Source organism: Echinops telfairi, unplaced genomic scaffold (genome assembly GCF_000313985.2).
Source record: "Echinops telfairi isolate 266 unplaced genomic scaffold, ASM31398v2 ScPeMD7_23;HRSCAF=83, whole genome shotgun sequence".
NCBI classification, from domain to species: domain Eukaryota; kingdom Metazoa; phylum Chordata; class Mammalia; order Afrosoricida; family Tenrecidae; genus Echinops; species Echinops telfairi.
Genome location: NW_022103920.1, coordinates 14,607,013 through 14,627,890, shown reverse-complemented (window position 1 = coordinate 14,627,890; position 20,878 = coordinate 14,607,013).

The following is a 20,878-nucleotide window of genomic DNA, read 5'->3' as shown; positions in this document are numbered from 1 at the left end:
TCGTATACACATTCCTCTTCAGACTCACGAAACACATGCAATGGCGCTGAATGCTGGAAGATCACAGGCCAGTGGGTGGGAGGTCTTGTGGATCCAGTGGCGGTGTAAGCATCTCAGTGCTGCAGGGGTCTCCACGTGGCTTCTCCAGCTCCGAGGCTCTGGCTCCATCAGCCTCTTTCTACGTGTCTTCTCCACAGGGATGTCTCCCAGGGAGTGAGGAGAGAGGGAGAGGGAGAGGAGGAGGGAGGGAGGGAGGGAGAGAGAGAGAGAGACTGACTCCCCCCTCTAAGGAGGAATACTGGAGTTCCCAGAATCCTCAGGAGAAGGCCAAGCCCACACAGAGGCCTCATTGGCTATGACCTGATTGACAGCCTAGACTCCACCCCTTCACTTTGATTCCTCAAATTGACACCAGATTCTATAACTACCACACTTACAATAAATGATTGAGCGATTGGATGAAATGAACAGTATTTTTTTTTTTTACTTCTGCATGGCAGAAAACAAAAGACAATAGACAAATGAGAGGAGGTATTTGTAACACATCACAGATGATGCTTAAAATTGAGAAAATAAATATTACCAACTCCACAGGAAAAATGGGCAGTGGGCATGAGCAGATATATGTAAATACATCAATATATGAGGGGCGCTTCAAGAAGTTTGCAGAAAAATGGAATTAAATGAAGCCCACTCACGTACAACTAGATGTATCTCTCTCGTTTAAAATATCTGTCAAGAAGTGAAATCTCACAGTCGGGGAAACAAATTAAAGTTGAACACGAAGCTGTTTCTCACCGGGCAGGCTGGCAAGCACTGAACAATATACAAGGCAAACCTGGGCAGGTCTTGTAGAAACATACTTCCACCCCGGGGAGGCCCTTGGGAGAGATGGCTGCTACCAGGGAGTAGGTTGAGAGCGTCTGAGGTGGGAACATTGTGCACCAGAAAGAGGTTGTGTGCATAGGACAAGAGGGCATGGGCAGGGCCTCAAAGGAGGCTCCCCGCTGGGCCCAATCTGGGGTGATCGGCGCATCAAAGCACACAGCGGTAACAACCAAACACGAACTGAACCAGAAGCTGCACGTCTACAACAACTGGATCAATAAACAGGGGAGCAGGGGAAGTTTTTCTTTGAGGAAGAACACCAGCTAATACACGGAAGCAGGGGTTGAGGCTTTCATCGGCACTGTCGGGCACCCACCGTAAGGCAAGAACACGCCACAGACCAAAATGCCAAGGGGTCCAAATCAGAGGAGAAGGTGACGATTCATGAAGAACTCCGGTGGTACCGTGGTTTAGCATCCAGCTTCTGTGTGCAAAAGGTTGGCGGTCTGAACACACTCCAAGGCTCTGCCGGCACTCTGCCCCCAGGACTCCCTCTGGGGCGGTCCCATGCATTACTGTGGGTCTACTGTGTGGGCATGGACTTAACGCGGCACCCAGCAAAGAGGTTATTAATACAATCGCAAAATAATCCCCCCACAATACACTTATTCTTTGAAATGGAGGAGAGTGGCTTTACATGGAAGAAACCTGGCAGGCAACTCCTTAGCTGAGAGCCAGAGAGCCAGAAACAGGCTCCCCCAGAGCATCCTACCTTGCGTCTAGCCACAAGGCACCTCCAGAGAGTTAGAACGCAAGAGCACCCTACATAGTAACTGCCTTCCAAAGAGTCCTGGTGGCATAGGGGGTTCCGTGTTGGGCTGCTAGCCACAAGCCACCTGTTCGAGACCAGCAGCTGCTCTGAGGGAGAAAACGAGGCGGCTGTCAATTCCTGTAAACATTTACAGCCTCAGGAACCCTGTTCTACCCTGTCCTATAGGGGGCCTGTAAACCAGTATCAGGTGGATGGCAGCAAGTTTGGGTTTTGGAGTTTGAGAACTCCCCAAAGATGGCCAAAAAACTTGTCTAGGTAAAAAGACCATATAATCTGGGGTTTTCCCCTCTTGTTATAAAGACATCTTGAGGTTAACTGACAAATCTGAATACAGTCAGCAAAATCAGAAAGGGTGGAACTATCCCCCTGGGTTCCGGAAGCTGTTCATCTTGATGGAAGGAGACTGCCTCATCCTTCCTCAGAGTACCTGCTGGGTTCGAACGGACAACCATTTGTTTAGCAGCTAAGCTCAGAACAACGGCGCCACTACGGCTCTTGGATAAGGTCTGCAGTGAGGTAAAAGGATTGTCCTGATGTTTATTTCTGGGCTAGGAAACAAGAATAAACATAATAAACACGGAGGAGAGAAAGTTAACACACACATCCTATTCTTTTTGAAAAGATATGCAAATAAATACTTGGAATGCCGTTTCTAAGCCCAAATTCCTTGAGCTGTGGCACGCACGCTTGGGACTCAGTCCTGAGACTGTGCTCTGTATGCCTGGAGGTGAGGGACAGAAATGGGAGAATAAGACAAAAGATGCCCACTCTGAGCACACTATTCTAATATTAATTCTACAGCAAAACCTAAGAAGTGGAGAGGTTATTTCATTTATTTATTTCTGGTATGTTTTTCTTTCTATTTTTTTAATGAATCATTTTATTGGGGGGGGCTCTTATGAATCTTATAACAATCCATCATTCCATAGTATTAAGAGGTATGTTTTTCAAATTTAAAAAAAATGTAAATCTAACCAAAATGCTGCCTTATTGAGGACAGAACCTGAAAACAATTGATTTCATTTAATGCAGCTGACCTTAATTCTGCCATCTCACACTTGTAGCGGCTGTTTGAGCAAACACGGAAGTTGGTGATATAATATCAATCTCTTTATGTAACAGAATAGAGAAAGAATTCAATCGGAGTGAACTTGGCGAACACGGGCCAGAAGCCGTGTTTCCCAATGGGCACAGCACTGTGCGCAGCAGACACGGGAACAGCAGAAGGGACGCGGACGGGGGTGCAGTGTGTGGAAAACCACCCAGCAGGGAAAAGCCGTGCACAAGTCAAAACGCTCTGATTCTAGGTGGCTGGCCTCCGGTATTCCAGGCCGAAAAACCCCGGGGTTGAGAGGAACCCTGGGTCAAGATCACGTGGCTGGGTGGAAATCTCCATGGAAAACACCCACGTTTTGCCCCATTTATCTATGTGACCACTAAGTAGGTGAGGGCAAAGTTTAACCTCACGGTGAACCTACACCTGGCCACTGGCCACCTCCCCCTCAAAGTCATCGTTGCTTGTGGTATCCTGTCCCATAGGGCTCTCAGGGGGCCAGTGAACCAGAGATTTTCTTTTGAGGAGCTACCAGGTGGGCTTTGAACAGCCCCGGTTACGGCACCCACAGGGGTTCCTCAAGCCAAGGTCATACTGAGAGCCGAGTTCCCTTTCTTCAGCCCCACAACCCTTCCAACCCTGAGTGGATGAGTAAAATCAAATGCCTTCATCCACAGCCATGCCCTGAACGCCCGGTCAAAGCAGTCCGGGCTCCCGTCCTCTAGGAGGCCTGCCTAGGCCCTGTGGTTGAACTGGTAACTCTCCTGAAGCATCTGCCAGGGCCAGCCATCGTTCTCCACTGATCACGGGCCGCCCGATGGGAGGTGGGAGCCCGCCAGCACAGCGCTCCCCGATGACCAAGCACCGGCCTTTGAGGGACGGGGCACTGGGGGCACCACTCCACCGCTTCCTGTGGATGATACAAAAGCTGCAAACAAACGGTGGTAGCGTTAACTTAGGAATCAATTTTAACAGTCATGGAACCTTCTCTGAAAACACTGAGAAAGAGTTATTTGTAAGAAAAAGTAGCACAGACGTTCACCACATTATAGAGGAATTACCAAGCAAACTCGGCAACCGACAGAGATCATTCACTACCACAGATCTGCAGTGCCTGCTCAGTGAACTGAACTTTCAGAGAACTTTGGGTGAAACACAACCCTAAAGAATCTCACACACACACACACACACACAATAGCCCCATACTTCAAGCAACTTTTCTAATGCCCCCTCACCCCCTCCCATTGAGTGGATTCTGACTCCGGGTGACCCTACAGGGCAGGGTAGAGTTGCCCCTCCTGTGGGTTTCTGAGACTGTCCCTCTTTCTCCCTCAGAGAGATGGGAGATTTCGAACTCTCGGTTAGCAGACCAAAGCATAACCACTATGCCACCCAAGGCTCAGGTACACACATAGCCACACAGACACGTGGTCTCTGAAAGGGCAGACTATCGAAATCAACATCTGGCAGGCTTGGCAGAGTTTTCTCGAAATATCCTTTTTGCTCACCTTCTGAACTTTCAGCTACGTGAGGATGGTCTTTATTCAAAACCCAGTGTCTTAGTTATCTAGTGCTGCTGTAACAGAAATGCCGCTGGTGGGCAGCTTCAACCAACGGAAGTCAGAACGCAGGGTGCCAGTTCTCTGCCCACTCTGGCGGGAAGGTCCTGCTTCCTGGTTCTCTGGCTGCCTCCTTCTCCCACCTGTGCTTCCTGGCTTCCTGTCCTTTGCAAGCTGAAAAAAAAGGGCTCAAGACCCTCCCTACATTCCTATTTTCTCATGAACACAACGAAGACCCCCCATCCTTCCCCAATGGGATTGCAACCTTCCTGTGGAGTGAGGATTTACAACATGCATTTGGAGGGGCCCCAATTCAACCCATAGCATATCGCAAGAGAGCAGGTATGGATTTAGGATGACACTCTTACGAGCTTTGGGGCTTGTAGAGAAAACTTCTCTTTGTATGCCTGTTGAATGTAGCTATAGTAAGGTGACCAGTCGTCCCGCTTTTGGCGGGACAGTCCCGATTTTAAACAATTTTCCCCACGTCCTGCGGCATTTAAAAAAAGTCCTGATTTTTGGAAAGAATGCACAACAAGCTAGGGTATACGATTTTTGGCTGCCATGTGGCTAATTCGCCAGGACATGAGTTTTATCAATGGTGTCCCGCTTTACCAATGTGAAAATCTGGTCACCTTAAGCTATAGGCCAAAGTCCTCAAGTTGTCCAAGCTCCATGTGCCCTCTCCTTCTAGGCCTTGCTCCCATTTAGCTTCGAGAAGCGAGGGTGTCAAAGCATCACGTGCCACAGCGGTGCCTGCCCTGTCCGACGTGCACAGACAGGAGACTGTGTGCGAGCCTCTTACTCACACCCCCAGACAAGCGTGCCTGGTTTGAGAAGAGGAAAGTCAGCGCTCTCCACAGTCTAACCACCTTCCACGCCCATAGAGGGTGCAACTGTACGTGTGCACAACGCCTTGCGTGTGATCCGTGTGATACTATGAGGCAGAAGGGAGCCCTCTGGAGCAGATATGGAAATGTCATGTGATGCCTGCCTGACCCCCCGGGCGGTGAAGCAAAACACGACCAGCATATGCATACGAGAGGGCTTCCAAAAGTGTGGGAGGGAAACGGAACGAGAAGGCGGTGGGACTTTCCCACTCTCTTCCTGAAGCTCCTCCGTAAATCCTCCCATTTGGTTCAGATCAGGCACCAGCACAGCAGGTGTGTGCAAATGCAGCAACACGTGCCCAAGGGGCCCATCGAGGTGAAGGCTGGAGCAGGTGGTCACCGGACGATTTGTCTGCAGGTCTGGAAAGTTTCCAAATAAAGAACTCAGGCACAAGGCTTAGGCAGGCTCCTTCCGTGCCACCGTGACCCTGGTTGTGTGCACCCAAACTTGAGTCGTAACCCAGCCCTGCTGAGTCCCTCTGGTCAGCGAGCTCTTTAGCTGCTCACCGATCCTCCAAATGCTCAGTGCCTTGTTCCTTGGGGTCTGTCCACCGCCAGCGCGTAGGCCCTTGTCCCTTCTCCTTATCCTGGCCACTCTTCGCCGCTGGGCTATATTACGTGTTTGCCATCCGCATGTGTAGTTGAAATAGATGAAACCATACTTGCATCATACTTCCCCATTTCATGGCCTCTGAAATGGAAACCCGGTGAGTGCCAACACCCTCAATGAGCTATTCTTTGGTCGCTCCCTCAGCACCTGCCTCAAGGGTATGTGTGTACTAGTGGTTCAGATCCTGTAACAACCAGAGGAGGCATGGGAGCTTCCAGGAAGCCAAGGGGAGAAGGGCTCATGTGATGGCCCCCCTGGAAAAAGGTACCTCCTGTCTCTACAACAGATTCTCCAGTTCTTTAAACCCACCCCCCACCCCCAAGCCTCCAGGAGCTCTGGTGCCATAGTGGTTATGTGTTGGGCTGCTCACCACAAGGTCAACAGTTCAAACCCACCCTCCACTCTTTGGGAGAAAGATGAGTCTTTCAACTCCTGTAAAGACTTACTATCTCAGAAAACCACAAGGACCGTTCTCCCCTGTCCTGCTCCATTGCCAAGCATCCTACAAGTTCAAATGCCTGGCTATTTGCTAGGACTCTCCGAGAGTCGATAAGGAGCTCTTGAGTAGAGCACCACCTTTCCAGTGCTACCTATGGAAACACCCCTGCCCAATCTCCTTCTGCCAACCTAAATCCACAGGAGACCTGCTACTAAAATGTAGGCTTCCTTCCATGGGCCAAGCTGATGCGCCTTCCTTCTTTACCAGCTGTCCGTTGTAACTCAAGGCAACCCGATTCGTATCAGAGTAGAACGTTATTCTTAGGATGTTCATCAGAAGTAGATTGCCAAACCTTTCTTCTGAGTCACCTCTGGGCGGACCTGCACCTCAAACCTTTCCCTTAGTAGGTGAGGATGCTAACCATTTGTATCACCTAGGGAAAAGCCGAGGAGGAAGCTCAGGCTGACTAGCATCTGGACTAAGATAGCCCACCCTGTGCCTAGCTGACAACTCTAAGCTTTGGGAAAGTTGGTTCACAAGAAATAACAGGAACAGTACCTACTGATGACATGAATCCTTTGGGCCTGCTGTCAGGGAAGGCCAGTCCCTGAGAAGACCATCGTACTTGGTAAAGTAGAATGGCAGCGAAACAGAGGAAGACCCTCAACACGATGGATCGACATGGTGGCTGCACCGATGGGCTCCCACATCAGAACCACAGTGAGGATGGCGCAGGACCCCAGGGCCGGGCTGGGTCTCGTGTGGTTTTTATGTAGGGTCGCTATGGGTCGGCACCGGCTTGAAGGCACCTAACAGTCACAATGGGAATAATAATATCTACTTGAGATAATGCACACGTTGAAATGGCACATGTGTACAATAGGATTTCCTGTCAATCGAGTTCCCGTTTCTCCCACAGAAGGGGGTTGGGCAGGAACGTGCCACAGACAGCAACGAATGCACAACCTCCCCAAGGTTAGCTGCAAAGAGACAGCCTGCGCCATCCAACGGGTCAATACAAATCAAAGTCAGAGCTAGCTTTAGGATGCAAAGGCTCTTCTCAAACTGCTCTGGCCAACTGTGCTTCTAACTCATATTCAATGTCACTCTCCATACACAAACGAAAGCCAGTGGAAGCCCAGTCAGTAGATCAGAGATGGGGCCATCTGCACTCCGAGCAGTTCTGCTCTGTCGTACAGGGTCATTCTGCATTGGAATTAGCTTGGTGGCCATGGATTTGTTTGGGTGTTTATTTGGATTATGCCACTTACCGTGCATGTGACAGATGGTAAACAGCTCACCTATAACAGGAGCATTTTCACTGAAGTAGCTCGGAAATTCCTTTATTGACGAAATGCTCTCTGACCCTTGATAAGGGCACAAGGGATTGTCGTGTATTTAACATGAAATTCGACTCTCACATTTTTTATACCAAACCCTGTACTGATTTAAGCCTGTTATTTACATAAATTTTAATAAATCATTTTATTGGGGGCTCTTACAATCCATACACCCACTGTTATCACGCACATCTATACCTACGTTGCTGCCATCATCATTTCCAAAACATTTTCTTTCTACTTCTGCCCGTGGTATCAGCTCCTCTTTTGTCCCCTTCCTCCCCCACCCTCCTACCTTCGTGAACCCTTGATAATTTATAAATTATTTTTATTTTCATATCTTACACCGTCTACTTTAAATACTGCTTTAACGTAAATACCACCTTCATTCACCCCAAATTTTCCACATAGGAAGAACTCTGAGGTGCATTACCTGCACAATTCCTCTACCAAAATTTTGACCAAATGCTTTCCAGTGCAAAATTTAAACTTCCAGCAGAAAGGTACCTGAATGTCTATTTAAATATTCAAAAGAACCTGGAAAACTTCACATCTCACATGCCTTTTCAATATGGACTATCGGCATGGGAGATGCCATATAAGCAAAGAAAACGCTTTTCGAACTCCACTTGCGCCAGCGTGGGATTTGATAGACCACAGTAACCCTAACATCAGAGCCAAATGTGGGCTCTGAACTGGACTGCCATTAGGCCATTCAAAACCCCCCCAAACTGTGGTGTAACTACAAGATGTCTCTAGGTCAAGAGTTGGCAACCTTGTAAGACGGAAGATCCAATCCTGTCCCTCACAACAATTTACACTGTGTTCGAGAGCCAGAAGTCTTTTCTTACACACCAGTGGAATCACCGCTATCGGAAAATGAAATGGGCATAGCTTTACTTTCATTATCAACTTGACTTCATAGCCACCTATGGCTCTTCAACCGCAGTGTGCCGCCTGTGCACGTAGACCGTCCCCCAGGAACGAGACACAGGCACAAGGGGAAGGAAGAACAGAAGAGACAGAAGGGGTGGGGGGGGGGGGGAGAAGGGAGGGAGGTTAGAAAGGAAACTGAGGAAATAAGGACACAGAAGGACAACGGAATACACACGGAGGAGCCACAGGGTCACAGAGAGCGGTAGGCATCCCAGGATGCTGGACCATCAGCACTCCTCAAGCTTTCAGGACTCCCAGACACCCGGGAACATCGCTGGGGCTTCTTTCTCTTTGGTATTGTTGTATTTTGTCTTGGGTCTGTTTTCTTCAGCTGAGTTGCTTTGTCTCGGGCAGAGAGTTCAGCCTGAGGACACGTGTGCCTATGCCTAGACTCCGGGTCAAGGATTTGGATGCCAGTGCTGGAAAAGGAACACACCAAGAGCCGACGATTCCAAAAGGCAGTCGGTTGTCTTCCAGAATGCCCAGGGCCTGTCTTGTTCCAGATGAGTCATCTATCTGGAACCAACGTCTCTCACCCGCAAGCGAGCACAGTGATCGAAAAGGATGTGCTAGCAAGTGATGTGTAACGTTTGCACAATTGTCACCCTCCAGAAGGACAACAAAATGCAGTCAGACCCCCAGGATACACTGGGGTCTTGCCTCAGCTTTACAGGGCCCCTTTCTGTACGGAGGGGCTGGGGCGATAGGACCCAGAACCAGTCCAGGACACCACACCACCGCCATGTTCTTCAATCATTACAAGGCAGGATTTCTTAAATGGATGATAATTTTAAAACATGTTTATGAAATTCCCCAACTTGGTGTGCTGATTACATAATCTGTTGTCAATTTGAGACTTAAGAGTGAAGGGGTGGAGTTTAGCCTGTCAATAGGTCCTAGCTTGATGACCTCATTTGGAGGTGCTAAGGAGATAAATAGCTCTCTGAAGGTGGGACATACCGCTCACTCTTTGCAAGACATTACTGACGATGAGCCTGATGGAGCCCTGGAGCTAGAGGAGCCACATGGAGACCCACACCAGCACTGAGATGCTTATAAGGCTTTCCACCCACTGGCCTGTGATCTTCCTGCATTCAGCATCATTGCATGTGTTTCGTGAGTGTGAAGAGGGCCTTATAGATTGGTATCGGACATATGAGCTAATATCAGACTAATGGACTTGATCTGGACTGGGCCAGGATGTTTTCTCAATATTCAATTGCTCTTGTATATAAAGCTCTGTCTTACACTCACAAGTGCCTATGAATTTGTTTCTCTAGCCCACCCAGACTTATACACTTGGGTATTTCTGCTCTATAGCACCCCAAATGAGCTTCTATTATTAAAAGAGGACACGTAGCAGAAAAACACCCAGGAGTGCCTGGGTGTTGGAAACAGAACAATGCTCAGCTATACCCCAAAAGGTCGGTGGTAGGTGCCCTGGAAGAAAGGTCTGGTGACCCACTGCCAGTGACCATCGCCGCTGAACACCCTAGGGAGCACAAGCCTACTGTGAAACAGGAGCACAGGGGATGGTTGTATGCCAACAATGACGCAACAGCGACCGTGTGTGTGTGTGTGTGTGTGTGTGTGTGTGTGTGTGTGCATGCAAGCGAGAGAGAACTTTCTATAGATGAAAGGAGAGGACCACAGAGGACACAGATTCACGAAGCCTACCGAGTCCTTGTTCCAAATGCTCATTGAGTAATAGCAGGGCTGCAACACAGTGGCAAACAGTTTAGTCGTGGACAGCAGGTGCCATGCAGGGAGGGCGTGGGTCTCGAATACCAACCAAATCTCCTCTTAGTGGGAATCTGACCCAAGTAGTGAACTGGCAGAAGTGTCCTGCTCAAAGATGGCCACCATCTTTGAACAGGGCAGTCCAGCAGCTCTTCCAGAAGCTTACGTCCAGGCATAAGGTAAACCACAGAATTCAAAGATAAAGTCCCAACAAAGGTCATGTCAAAGAGCACCTTTCACTTGTTGCTATCAAGTGCCCACGCAGTCAGGCATTACTCACTGAGAGCTGAACAGAAGGGCCCTCGCCACTCTTCCAGGTGTGCGCCTATAAAACGCCAGTCTTATGAAACTTTGGAAAGCTGCAGATCAGGACAAGGCTGATTCCATCCGTGTCCTCAGCCTGGCAATGCTGAAACCCTGTGGAGGAAACAAAGGAGGCAACCACCAACTCCGCAGGCGTCTTAAGTGGACAACATGTGCTCTGAATGCCTGATACAGCGATAGACATAAAAGCAGAGAGCAAAATAATCGCCGGTGGCCTTGGCAATGAACAGATAAGGAGCCCAGTGCAGTTGTGAACACAGAAAGTCAGCACTTAGAAAAAACTCCCCCAGAAACTGGAAACAAGCACTCAAGGTCACTGGCCACTTAACACTCCCACGAGAGAGCTCTCAAGTAGCTTTTGGTGGAACAAACACAAGTTTGCAGGAACAAAGAGGTACAAGGCCAGTTCCCAGAAACACCCCTGAGTGGGCTAGCCACCGCCCACAGAGGATGTCTTTAGACCAGGAGGATGGAAAGAGGCAGGATTCTCCAAATCAGGGCATCAGCAACCTTTCCATCGGGGAGTGTTTAGGTTCTGTTGGGGGTGGGGTGTCTTCTGATGGCTAAAGAATGGAGACGGGCGCCCTTACAACCTGTCTCTACCTCTGGAGGAAAAAGGTCAGCCAGCTGGAGGCTGGCTAATAAGAGGAGTCCTGGGACACCCTGTTCGTTTTGGGGCTCAAAAAGATCCACCTTGAGACGAGTCTCAACTCCCAAGTCTCTCAGAATGCTGGGGTCCCCCCAGAGAGGGCTGGCAACCTTATCCTCTCCCACTATGAATAACCTCAATCACAACCTGCCCAGGCCAAAAGAGGGCCAGAGAGAGAGAGAGAGAGAGAGAGAGAGAGAGAGAGAGAGAGAAACACTCCACATTCAAGCCCTGGTTTTGCACTGGGCAGCCTCTGGCATGGACCGACTGCGCCCGTCACAGAGCTGCAGGTCCAGTTGGATCCAGCATCCAGTGGAAACAAAGAGAAACCACATCTAGCCAGTCGGTGATGCATGGGCCCCAGCAGGTCTGATGCGGCTGACTCTGGTGTCAGAAAGGGGCCCCCACAAAACTTGCAATGGCTCGTTTTCTGGAAGGGCAATGCCGGGCTGTCTTCCAGGCACCTCTGCGTGAACGCCAATCTCTAGCCTTTGGGTTAGCAGCCGATGAGTATGCTAACTGCGCTCTCCAAAATAAGTACCACCGCCACCCCACCAACCCCCAATCCAAACCCACTGCCATCGGACTGTCTGGTAGGGTTTAGGAGGCCGGAAATTTTTCCCGTAGCAGACCACGTCACCTTTCTCCCGTGAAGCCACCCACGGGCTCTGAATTTGTACTGAAAAGTCGTGTCCTTATCTGCTGCACCACCTGGGCTCCTGACACTGTCACTTGCCCAACCAAACTCACTGCCATCGAGAGCAGACGACCCCATCCTCCTCGCAGATACATTCACTGCCATCAAGTCCATTGCGACTCACAGCGGCTTACAGGGAAGGATGGAACAGACCCTGTGCGTTTCGGAGGCTGTAAAACTTTACAGGAGCAGAAAGCCTCATCTTCCTCCTGTGGAGCCACTGGTGGAGTCGAACTGCTGACCTACGCCCAGAGCATAACCCAGTACGCTGCCAGGACACGCTGTCGAGTAAGCCCCTGATTAAACCTAAGAAAAGCCTATCAAATATCTTCTACATCTTGACTCTAATAAAGGACAGACTTTTTAAAGGGCCTGAAGAAATGGAAGCTGGGGTGTCAAAATTCAAGAAAGACTGGGGGGCGGAGAGGACCCACCCATCGACAGCTCTGTGAACATAGGTCAGGGCCCACCACAGCCCACTGACTGCCGAGCCCGGCCCCGCGCTGTCACGTCCAAAGAATGCAGGACACTCTCACAGATGAGTTATAGAGATGTCGTCACAGATAGCGCATCAAGAAATGACTGCAGAGCCGGGGGAGCAAATCACGCAGGGCTCTCGTCGGTGCCGCCAACAGCAGATTAAGATCTGGGGCCTTCCGCCTGAAGGCCAGAACTCCACAGATCCCCAGTCAACGCCAAGGTTTAAAGATTCAACTGTTGCAGACGAGCAATTAGAAAACACCGAGTCGTGGGTCAAGCTGCAAACCAGTCGATGTGAAAACAAGGAGGTCTCCTGGCCTCAGCCGGCTCTGAGGCCTCGGCCATGGGGGGGGAGAAAAAAGTTCCCAATCCGTACATAATCCATCATACACATCAGGTGTGTCTTTCTGGGAGCTGCTTGACGCCGGTTAGAACCCTAACAAACTCGCGGCCATCAAGTCGAGGGGTACTCAGAGTGACCCCTGGGACAGTGTACAACTGGCCCTGTGAGTTTCCAAGGAGGCTGTAACTCTTACAGGAGGAGAAAGCCTCCTCTTTCTCCCACAGAGCGCCTGGCAGGTTTGAACTGCCGACCCTGCGGTTAGCAGCCCAATGTGTACCCACCAGGGCTCCTTAGAATCATGCTACCTAAACTGTAAGCACGCTATGAATGCTCGCCATAACTTTGGAAAGGTGTTTGCTGTGTGTCCTCCAATTAACAAATGCAGAGCCACGGCTGTCCCCCTAAGTTCTCAAAAGAGGAAATTCAGAGGCCATGCAAGTTAACACTGCCACAAGTTACGATGGACTGAGATCCATGGCCTTCGTTTTTTCGGTGAAAAGTAGGGCAAAAGATCCCATTTCAGCAATTTCTAAATGTACAATTCTATGGCACTGATTACATTCCTCAAGTTGCATAACCATTCTTGCTATTTTTTTCTTCCAAATTACAGGTAGCCCCATTTATGTCACATTCAAGCTACAATGAACTGCCCTTACAATCACCTGGTTTTTTACTTTTTGTATGTACTACATCATTTGCTGCTGTTATTGTTCTCAAGGTAACCCCCAAAGACAAATACAGATCGGATTTCTAAAGATACTGATGTAAAGACAGTCGTAATGAAACCTAAAAAATTAAAAAGGGTATTCAATTTATGTCAGGCTAAGAGAGCGGTGAGAATGGAACCCCTTCACAAGTAGGGGCCTCCCTGTGTACCACCAACATTCACAAACACTCGCCGCCCCCTAAGCTTCTCCTCTAACCTTCTGAGAGGCTGTTGCCAACCTGATCCCACCTAGACAGTTACTGAAGAGAGTCTATTCCTCAAGGCAGACACTCTGTATCAACTGAGCTAAACTACTATTTGGCTCAAAGACTTCACAGCAGAGCTGGATCTCAGGGCAGTACTTTTGAGCATCAATTCAGTCTCGATAGCTCCAGAAAGTCTGGATTCCACGAAGGATTTGAAATTCTGCTCTGCATTTCTTCCCATTTTGATCAGGATGTTTACTCATAGCAGTCGGGCACCATCCCGAGCTTCTGGGCTCATCAAATTCTTGGGAGTTCTGACTAGAAAACAATGAGGTCTCATACAAACCGTTTTATTTGGTCAGCCCGCAAGAGCACAACGTGACAGTTCTTCTCTGCAGTTGTGTGCTATAAGGCACTGGAAGTTGGACGGCACACAGTGTTGATGTGAAGGAGTCACCAACGGTTTTGTCATTTAAAATAGTGTCACATACATCCCACATACATACATCTTCACTGGAGAGCTGAAGTCAGCCACCCATGTTTGAACAGACCTATAGGTTTTGCTAGATATGTGGCATTATCAAGAACCTCCCAAAGAAAAGTAACTTGATCCATTTTAAACTTTTCAGGCTCAGTGCCTGTGGTAGTTACCCAATTTCGTGTCAATAATAGAATGCAGGGGTGGCGTTTAGCCTGTCAATCAGGTCACAGCCTGAAGATGTCTCCCTGTGGGCATGGCCTTCTCATGAGGATTCTGGGGACTCCCTCTCTTAACTCCGTGGAGGCAGGACACTCTCTCTCTGTCTTGGTCTTCCTCGCTGACAAGCCACAGGGAGCCACGCTGATGGCAGCCGAAGCCCTGGAGATGCATCCATGGCCATTGAATCCACGGGGCACTGAAACCCACCGCCTGTGTTGGTCCTGCATTTGGCATCATCGCATGTGCTGCGTGAGTCTGAAGAGAAATTCATGGGCTAATATCGGACCTATGGACTTCATCTGGACTGGGATGTTTTATTGATGCATAATCACGTCGTGATGTAAAGTTCTCTCCTACATATATGAGTGTCTCTGGATTTGTCTCTCTACTCAACCCAGCATAACACAGCGCCCTACAATCATTTGTAATGGATGGAACGCTGTAGAAGTTAAACAGCGACGGAAGCCGAGACTCGACAGAGGGGAGAACAGGCACAGAATCACAGGACTTGTTCCCAAGCCTGTGGTCCTCCCGTGATGATCCTCATGTTTTCTCAAGATACAATTGCTCTTTGATATAAAGCTCTCTCTTACACACACGTGAGAGTCTGCATTTGTTTCTCTAGTCAACCCGGACTAACACATAGCCACTGAGGAAGACAGCATCTTCCCCCAAGTTCTCACAGGCAGCTGGTGACTCAGGTGGGCACAGACCCTTCTCCATGACCTTCACAATGACTCGGCACACCTGCATGCCAAGAGGCCCACGGGCTCCCCCTGGGCAGGGCACATCTATCTTCCCCACTGCAGTCCTGATTCTCACATCGTTACATACAACACAGGCACGCAGGCCCCCAGACAGGTTATGTCATGAGCAAATTATACTTAATAAACGTAAAAATACATATCCTGACGTGGACGTTATCGCCCTCTCCCCAAAGGTAACGAATCCAAACCCAGAGCCCCTCTGCTTGCTCGTTTGCCTCTGCGATGCTGACTGCCAGCGACCCCTAGGACAGGGCAGAACGTCCCCTGTGCGTTTCCAAGACTGGAACTCGTTACAGGAGCAGAGAGCCTCGGCTTTCTCCTCGGAGAGCCTGGTGGTTTGTGGGGAGCAGCCCAGGCCGTCTCTGGATGAACTGCCCCCTGGTTGGGTAAAATTCGGTTGCTGCTAATAGTAACCGTGGGTTTGGTTTGTTTTGGTTTTGAGGGCCACAGCAGCCACTGATGGGCCAAATGGATGTACGACAGCAGTTCTCAACCTGTGGGTCTTGACCCCTTTGGGCGTCGGAACGACCCTTTCACGGGGTTGCCTGATTCTTACCAGAAACAAAATTACAGGGACGAAGTAGCCACAGAAATAATTTTATGTGTGGGGGTCACCACAACGTGAGAACCTGTCTTAAAGGGTCGTGGCAGTAGGAAGGTTGAGAACCACTGAAGAGATACAACTAGACATACTCTCAGGTATACATGTACGTACATGAGGGGCTTCAAAGAAGGCCTGGGAAAGTGAAATGAACAGAAAATCGAATTTTCCACGAACTTTTTGAAGCCCACTTATATTTGTAGCAATCGCTGTGTAGATCTTTCTGTCTCTTTGCTTCACGAAAGAGTTTCAGACTAAAGGTGTTTGAAAGATAACACGAGAGCCTCATGAGCTAGAAACTGTTTACAAGACAAAGAAACAAAACACCCTTCACGTTTTACCCAGGCATGTATCTATCCTATGACTTTCCCTTGTAGACAACAGATTTATCGTTTTAATTTTGTTTTCCGGCTCTAGCACAAACTGAGTTTTCTTCTGTGGAACAGCTGTAGACAGCCTGTGTCCCAGGCACCAGCTGACGAGGAGGAAGAGGGAGACCCCAAATCCAGCCCCCCTTGGCATTACAGAGCAGTAAGTCAGAGGTGCCATGCTGAGAGTAGACCACCTAGGGTCTTCTGAGCACCCTAAAACTCATGACTGGGCTGCCTCATCAACCCACCCAAACACGCCGCCCCGCAACAGGAAACCAAACCCACGCTGTTGGACCTCAAAGCTTTCCCTGTAAACAGATGCGCGGCTCTCTGCCTCCTCTTTAAGCCAACGTGCCACAGTGGTTATCTGCAGAACTCAGCATCTGTCTCTATTGACATGTCCAACCTCCTCCTTGAGAAGCTGCTAATTTGGGTGTTGGGAGGGTCACGGGTCGGGGCATCAGTTTTAGGACAGAGACGTTTCCGTCCCTGTCCCCGTTGTTGCTCAGACGATCAGGTTTTCTCACACCGCTCCGTGCAACAGAGCATGCTTTTCTGAGGCCGTTACTGTTCACAGTGGCCTTTTACCTTGAACCAATTTGGAAGTGACATAGTTGTGAGGGGGAGGAAGGCGGGGACAAGGGCTCAGAGCTACAGGCAGACTGACTCCAGCCTTACACTCCCCGCTCTCCGTGTGTCACCTGAGGACCGAACCTGACACTGTTCCCATTTGTCATCCATCGGGATGGCAAGGTCTCACCACACACCTTACAGCAGAGAACTCCAAGTCCACTAGGAGCCCCTGGAAAGATCGCATTCCTTGGGAGACATGTGCAGAGGGTGCAGTAACTGGTACGGGGCCTCCTTTCCAGAATGGACCCAGCAAGAGGAGTCTGACTCACAGTGGACCTACAGGGCCAAGGAGAACCCCCCACACACACACCCTCCCCGGGCAGCAGCAGCTTGCTAGGGGTTTCTCTCGAGTAGAAGCTTGGCAGAGGCGGGGCCAGGTGGGTGATGGGGAGGGGAAGGAAGGGGAGAGGGGGTGTCGTCACACCATCCATTTTCCAACTAGCAGATACTTAACCACAGCACCACAAACAGACAAAGATACTCACCACCTTCAAGTTGATTCCAACTCATGGCGACCCTATAGGACAGGGTAGAACTGCCCCTGTGGGGTCCCGGGACTGTTATTCTTTACAGGTATAGAAAGCCTCATCTTTCTCCCACAAAGCTGCTGGTGGTTTCAAACAGCTGACCTCGAGATGAGGAACTGGACATGTAACCATGACACCAGCAGGGCACCACCACCACCACAGGAGCTCCTTTGGGGAAGCCAGGCCCTAAGGGGGTGCCGCACGTCCAGTTGCTTCCTACTGAAAGTGACCTTAGAGGACAGAGTGAAGTGCCCCAGAGGGTTCCCAAGGCTGTCATGTTTTACAGAAACCGATTGCCAGGCCTTTCCTCCCACTCACCGACCTTTCTGGTTGGCGGTAGAGTGGCTTAGCCACCGTGTCACTAGGGTGCCTCAGGAATTCACGTGGAGGGGTCAAGTTATTTGAGCCTGCCTTCAACATGGCATTATGCTGTGGGCACTCACGGTGCTGGGCGTTCATGATACAGGGGGCAGCAAGATGTACACAGGACCTGGCCCTCACAGGGCGTCTTAGAGAAGTACCGGCTCCGTTTGTAAACAGCCCGTTTAGTTCTATACCAATGACTCAACTCCATTTGCAAACAGTGGTTTGCAATATTGCAAATACTGACTGTTAGTAACTCATTCTGCTCCCCGCACAGTAGTGCATAGGGCACTCACAGGAAAAGGGCCACACAGACAAATGCTCCAGCAGAGGATGGCCTCCCATAACCCAAGATACCACCCGAGAACCTAGGAGCCACCAGAACCACGCTCGATTTGACGCCGACTCATCCTGAGCCTGCAAGGGAAGGTAGAACTGTGCATCCCCAAGACCACAACTCTTGACCGGAATAGAACCAGCCCAAGGAAAGGCTTGGTGGTTTCAAACTGCCCACCTTGCGGTTAGCAGGCCAATGCTCTACTACTATGCCACCAGGGGTCAGAAACTGGGGAAAGGAAACATAATCCTAAGGCCGAGAAGAAGAATTGGATTTTTCTTAAAGGCAGAAGATCTTTGCCTAAGCGTTGCTGGTCTGCCAAATGCTAGATTACACAGAGCAACTCCTCTGGCAGCACCGCAGGGTGAGCACTGCCCTGGTAACTGAAGGGTTCAAACCCACTAAACCAAAACCAAATTCGCTGACATGGAGCCCATGCTGACTCAGCGAGCCCCTGTGAGTTTCCGGGACTGGAACTGTTGACGGGAGTAGAGAGACCAGTCTTTCTCGGAGCTGCTGGTGGTTTCGAACTGTGGACCATATGGATCAGAGCCTAGCACGTAACCTCGACACCACCAGAGCTCTGGCCACTGCTAAAAGAGGGGAGAAAGATGAGGCTGTCTACTTCCTTAACGAGGAACATCCTGAGAAACCCTACGGAGCAGGAGCAGTTCTACTCCATCCTGTGGGACCCCCGTGAGCCACTCACCTTTAGGGAAGCCGATCATCTGGGCTTCCTGCCACGGGTCCACTGGGTGGGTTTGAGCCACCAACCTTTAGGTTATCAGCCAAGGCCGGGTGCTTAATTGTATGTGCACTATGAAGCTCCTACAGTATGACACCCTTGGAATACTAAATCGGAAAATCCTACTGCAACAACTCGTGAGGAAACATGGCTGCCGCCCAGCACCATCACTGCCTTCCCGAATTCAGCGTGGAACCATCTCCCCCAGGATAGACCGACATCCAAGAAAAGTCATGCTGGCCGACTGGCGGGGGGGACAATGACACTGGGAAAAACAGATTCCACTTCACCTCTATCTAGTCCGTTTCCATCAATGCACTGGGGGTGGTAGTGGTGCTGTGTGCCCAAAGCTGCTGGTAGCAAAGAAGGAGGTGAGGACAGGTAAGAAGCCCTCAAAGCAGGGTGCACGCTATAAACAAACACGATATGATAGGGCTGCGGCAAATGACGTGAGGCAAGTGTGTACAGGGCACTGGGATGACACACGGGGGTTATGTGTAAATGTGTTCTGAGAGGAAATTTCTGAAGATGGTATCCAAGAGACAGAAGGGTGAGGCAAGCAGAGCCAAGTGGGACTGGCGGGGCTGGAGACAAATCGGTGCCGTGGTAGTCAGGGGCCTGGGGCTCGATGGCTATCTTCATACCAGACCAAGGACATGCATGGTCATGTCAGGTTTGCCTGAGACGTCTGTAACCTTTCCTCACCAGAACTGCCAGGATCTTGAAATCCTACCTTTCCTCCATGTCTGCGACAGAGCTTACGATGCTTGGTGGCCATCGTCAGTAGCCATGCCAAGACCCTGCTTTGGGACACTGCACCATTTAATACGAAAGCACCATTGTTAGGATCCTGTTTTCGGGGGCGTTTCTCCAAGAAGTCTTATTTAAAACCGGTTCAGAGAAGACAGCAATGGATTTGCAAATGCATGGATGGCCTCTACATCCCAATGTTCCCACTCAGAGCTCATCTGACGAGGAGGCAAGTGGGAACAAGCCCAAGGAGACAGGCCAGGCAAAGCACAAGGGCAGTGTGTGCTACTCTAAAATGTTCACCACGGAGCCTCTGCTCCACCCAACATCACACACAACCTTTGGCAAAAGGAGAGTGCTCCGGAGCTTAAAGGATTTCCGTGGCTGCTCATGAAAATACTTGGAAAATACCTGCCTCTTTTGGCCTCTTCTTCTCAGTTTATACCTAGGTTCATGTCTGAAACAAAACCTTCCCAGAAACCTCTCTCTTCAGACGTTTGGGGTCTTCTCGCTCTTTTTCACAGTGAACTTCTCCTAAGGTTAGGACCTATAGGCCTCAAATGATACACACACACACACACACACATACAACACTTTCTAAATATAAATTTTAACTGTATAAACATATGCATTACCAGTTTGCTAGCCCTAAGGCGAACATTTAACTATACCTATTCATACAAACATGCGGCTTCTATATAAAAAGTCCATTTTTCAGGGCAGTGTGAACCAGAACTCACTGCCATCGAGTTGATGCCGACTTATCCTAGGAAAGTGGAACTCACCCCTGTAAGTGTCCTAGACCGACCCTCGGAGGGGAGTAGAAAGCCCTGTCTGAGAGCAGCTGCTGTTCTAGAACCGCGTATCTCGCAGTTAGCAGCAAGTATAGGTGATATGTAAAAAGGACAGACTCCAAGGTCTGACACTTGGGTACCAGTCAGGGCAACCCCTCAGAAATCAACTTGGACATAACCACCCGAGCCTCAATTTCCCCACCTATAAAACAGAGATAATACTTCACAGCATGTCCAAGTTCGCAGAGCTCCGACACCCACTAGGGACACAGTAATACCTGTCGGCTGTTTTCATTATTAGGTGCCTATATACGATTTCATAACTGCACGATCAAGGTGGTGACCTCGAGGACTGGGTCTCAGGTCTCACCCCACTAGCAGTACCACACAGAGGTTCTTTTTTTAAAAAACCAACTCGACATCCTGCCCGCACTGGGATCAGTACTGAGTGGGTCTCGGGTGGTGCAGGCAACAGTAGCTTGGTTCAAACTCTCCAGCCTTTAGGGAGGCGCAGCAGGGTTAGAATCGCAGGGTGGTGGTCACCTGCCCACGACGGAACACACCTGTGGGGTCCGATCCATCGCGGTCTGCCCAGGTGCTGTGACGCCAAAAGCAAGTCCCGGAAGGTTACTACCCACAGCAGACTGGGCTCCCTGG